Source organism: Lactuca sativa, chromosome 7 (assembly GCF_002870075.4).
Source record: "Lactuca sativa cultivar Salinas chromosome 7, Lsat_Salinas_v11, whole genome shotgun sequence".
Classification (NCBI taxonomy): Eukaryota; Viridiplantae; Streptophyta; class Magnoliopsida; order Asterales; family Asteraceae; genus Lactuca; species Lactuca sativa.
In genome coordinates, this window is record NC_056629.2 from 184,316,777 (window position 1) to 184,321,583 (window position 4,807).

General features: G+C 31.4%; 1 long non-coding RNA gene across 1 annotated transcript; it reads left to right on the forward strand.

Moving 5' to 3' along the window:
• Nucleotides 1-3,198: 3,198 nt before the first annotated feature.
• On the forward strand, nt 3,199-3,952 carry LOC111914847 (uncharacterized). Its single transcript, XR_002857965.3, has 2 exons — nt 3,199-3,531; nt 3,666-3,952. It is a non-coding gene; the product is annotated as an uncharacterized LOC111914847 (long non-coding RNA).
• Nucleotides 3,953-4,807: the final 855 nt, after the last annotated feature.

Consider the following 4,807-nt stretch of genomic DNA (forward strand, 5'->3'; position numbering starts at 1 on the left):
ATTTTTCTTGGAAACTGAAAATAATTTTTTACAATCAAACGCACCCTTAATATTTTGGTAATAAGGAACAAATTTTTTCAATGTTTAAAAAACCGGTTTTTTAGTTGAACTGGTATGGTAAGCGGTTCCCGGTTCGACCGCCGGGTCCACCGGTTTCTATATTTTTCATGGTTTTTCTTATTTTCGTACACATACATACATATATAATTCATAAATTTGATGTTTACAAGTTCAAACATTAAAAATACACATACAAATAAGTTGTAGATGAATCCAAATACATTAGAATAGCACATAACTATAAGTTTTAGTGTTTTACATCAATCCATATACGTCAAACAGAAAATAAAATATAATACCGAAACAAGATATAGTTTTAAATGAATACAAACACATCAAAACTTTATAACATTTACCATATGTTTTTATTTATAGAAAATTAAATAAATTTGAAAAAAAAAACACCAAAATTTATTGTGTAAATGGTTCTTTTTCATGTGTTTTTTTTTTCAGTTTAACCGGTTCAACCGATTTATTTTGATCGGTTCAACCGGGTTTTTCTAAAAACCGGCCGGTTCAATCCGGTTTAGAAATCGACATAAAACCAGTGATAGTTGAACCGCTCTCACCACCGGTTTCCGGTCCAACCGGTTTTTAAAACATTGGTTTTTTTTTTCTTTTAAAAAGAAAATGATAGGTTGTCTGGTAAAAAATTAAATCACTTTTTTGTCCGGTAACCCGTATTTCACTCGGTTACAATGTTGAGATGAAAGCCTAGTCATTAAATGAGAAGTTTATGTGGTTGTTGGGGTATAATGTTTTGCCAATAATTGCTCTTTTAGAACATTTAATCCCTAGATCGCAACGAAACAAATTGATCATGTAGATAAGGTTTGAGGAGTAGATGCGACTACAGAGATGCAGTTAGGAAGTGGACTCAGAGGACTCCTAAACAACCTTATAAGAAAATACATTGGTTGCCACAATTTCAAGGTAAGGAAGTTAAAATTTGAAGATGTTACACTTGAATTAAGTTGTAAAAGGTATAATTCTCTATAGTTCAAAGTGAAGTGAAGGATTGCAAGTACTTTGTTTGGGTAGACCTTGCATTACTAGATCAATGGTATAAATACATATTGTTATAATTCCTCAACAATAGAAATGATTGAGAACCATAAACCATTTTAAATGTTTGTGGAGCAAGAACCTGCATTAATTATGGAATAAGAACCTATGGAAGGTGTAGTTATGCAAGAAGATGGTGGATTTGTTGTTGGAAGTTGGAAGATTAGGTTTTGGGTTTGTTTGGTTTTAATTTTAGGATTTATGTGTATAACAAAATGATGTACAGAATGGTAGGTTGACCAAAAACAACTTGATCTTTTCTTTTATATTGTAATTATTGGTTCAACTTAATTAGTGCATGGATAATTTGTCTTAAATTTTGCAATTAATGTAGGTTTACCGATACAATTTGATATCTAAAATAACCAAAACAACTAGACTTAACCAATACAGATTGATACGGGAATAACTTGACCAAAACAATTTAATAACCCAAATGACTACATAATAACTTTAATGCAATTTATGTACTTACAACTAATGATTACAAAAATTGACCAAATTGTTTTCAAGATAATTGAAGTCATAATGTTTACAAATTTACAAGTACTTATCAAAAAAGTGTTATCACACACATTTTCTCAAATAGTTATCAGCAAAAGCCAACACAATGGCATGCTCCTAACAAAAAAAAATATCTAACACCCTAATCTAACATAAGTGTCTTGTATGCACTTATCCAACATCCATTATTTATGTAACTTCATTAGAGTAGTACTTTGTGAAGGTTTCCCTCTCTTTACTTCTCTGGTGTGTCATATATACCCTCATATCTATTATTTTCCTCATCTAATACTTGAGTTTGTATGACTGTTTGAGATTCTTGAATTGGAACTTGTGTAACATTTTGACACTCAGAACCAACTCTCAACAGTCTCAAATGTCATTCCAATACCAAAAAAAGCCTCTCACCATGAATTAAGTTCCTTAGCCATAAGAGGATCATAAACAAATATGTGTTTCGTGTGTATTCATGTTGACACGAACTTCAAATTCATGTTTCGTGTCTTACACGAGCCAGACACAAATTTACGAGTCTAAACACATATAAAGCATAAATAGTTTTCATGTGAAATGCAACACGTTAGGCATGTAGACACAAATACTTTAGTGAAATATAGCATGCTACTTTCTAATTTTAGCTTCTTTTAGAAATGTAATTCCATTATATATATATATATATATATATATATATATATATATATATATATATATATATATATATATATATATATATCATGCTACTTAATGAGATATAACTTTCGTGTTTTTGTATAACGTTGTTTAAGGTTTTGTCATATTCGTGTGGTGACACATACATTATGTGTGTGTGTCATGTTTTAGTTTCATATGTAAACACATTATCCAAATTGTGTCATGTAAATCCGTGCCTAAAACGAGCACACGAATTACCAAGTCTTTATTTGCAACCCTCACGAGCCAAAATTAAAAACTAACTCAATAACCTTTAGATAATTGATACAAAACAATTTTTCGGGTTTGTGTTCTAACTTTTATTAATTGTTTTTTTTAAAGGTTATAGTGTATACATCATAGTAGAGTAGGAGGGAGCCAGGATTCAAAACAATATACCATATGTCAAAAATGAAGTATATGTGAATGAAATATCGATATTCAAAGTTGGGTATTTGAGAATAGAAGTTAGCAAAAGAGGTGGGCATGGAAATGAGTCTTACATTAATAGGAAGACCATACTCAAGTGAGTTTATAAGTTTGAATGTATGATAAACTTACAAAAGCTTGAATGTATGATAGACTTACAAGCTTGTTGCTTTTTTTCTTAAATCATTTATGTAATCCAATTTATATATATATATATATATATATATATATATATATATATATATATATATATATATATATATATATATATATATATATATATATATATATATATATATATATATATATCCGACCAAACCCGATACCAAAGTATCCACAATTTAATTCGGTCTAGGTGTTAGTTATATTTTCAAACATAAATTACCAAATAACCTAAAAACTGAAAAATATACTCAAACCAGCCTTAGTATAGGCCTATAGGGTATATAATGTTTATAGGACCATGGAAGGTTCTATCTTATATCCAAAGTAATTGAAAGGCGCCATGAATATGTCAAACAAATCAAACTTTGAGGGCATGTTTGTAAAAGCATACAAACCTGAAAATTTTATTGTTAAAGCTATATTCTATGGGAAGCTTGTGGAATGATCACAAGTCCAGGTGTCAATATGTAAATATAATCACAATTCCGCCTTATCGATTCCAAATCTCAACAATACTTTACGTTTTGGGGACGACGTCGAAGAGAGGGAGCAAAATGTCAACCGGAGAAGAGAAGGGCCCAAAGCTTCTGCGGCTGTTATATCTGGTCGGCGCCGGAAGTAATTCATCGTTTCCTCCTCCTCATTCATCCTTTTCCTACATCTATAAATCCATATGCGTGTAAAATCAGTAATTTGATTTAGAATTGCCTTCGCTTAATCAAAAAACCTGATTGGGTAATTGGTTGTATCAGTCCTCTGTACGGCTGCGTTCAACAAGTGGAGAGGTATCAGAAAATCTGCGTTGCGACATCAACGGCACCGGCGATTGTTGGAGGAGCCATCTAAAGCCGTTGACTGATTAATCGCACTCCATGTTAGGGCTTCGTATCGATCCTATCGGCGTCAGGAAACGATTTCTTCTCTAATCAACAATTTTCTTATTTCGTTTGCATTTGGGTTTTGGATTGAATCGTTTCGTGTTGGTTTTTGTGTTGGTCGGATCTTGAATAATACACCAAAAATGTCAATATTTTGATTCCTTTTTTTTTTTTTTTTTTTTTTTTTTTTCTCGTATGAGTTTCAGAAAAATTAATTTGGTTTAACAAGAATCGAGTATCTGAAATGTTCGATTTGGTGAATTTAAGTTTGATTGAAAGTTTGAAACTGCTGAAGGCAGATTGGCAGATTGTGTAGGAAAGGATGTTTTTCTTTTGGTAACATAATTTTAGAACCAATATTTGAATTTAGAAACAAACACTTTTTATTAGAATTTTATGCAAAAATGGAACTATTATATACTATCATTTGCAAATATACTAATATAGGATCCATTTATTTACTGTTGTAGAAATGAGGTTGTGAGTTGTAACCCCACAACTCAAATAATTGATTTAAATAATTCAGATAATGTTTTAATAATAACCACATAACTTATCTAAGTCCTCGTGATATATATACCACGAAACGATTCGTGGTCTAGTTGGCCACGAGAAAAGTTCGTGCACACCATCCTAACATTCCGTGGTTGAGCGTGGTCGTTGTCTTTTGTGTTCCTGACGACAAATGTAAACGGACTCAACAATTGGCTATTGATTTGTTGACCGTTGAACGATCATTTGACCTTTTTTTTTTAATCAAAATCAATTCAATACACAAATAAATAAACCTTCTATTTTCACCAAAACATACATTCATTCTCTCACAACACATTCATTCTCTAAAACCACAAAACATATATACATGGATTCCACAAAACATATGGAATTTTTAAAAACTTTTGACTCGGATGACGACGTAGAATTCGTCGAGACATTCTTCAACGTTGTACAACACATTCACGACGAAGAAAGTTTGAATGCTGCTTGTACAAGGGCGGTCGTCAATCGTGATTGCC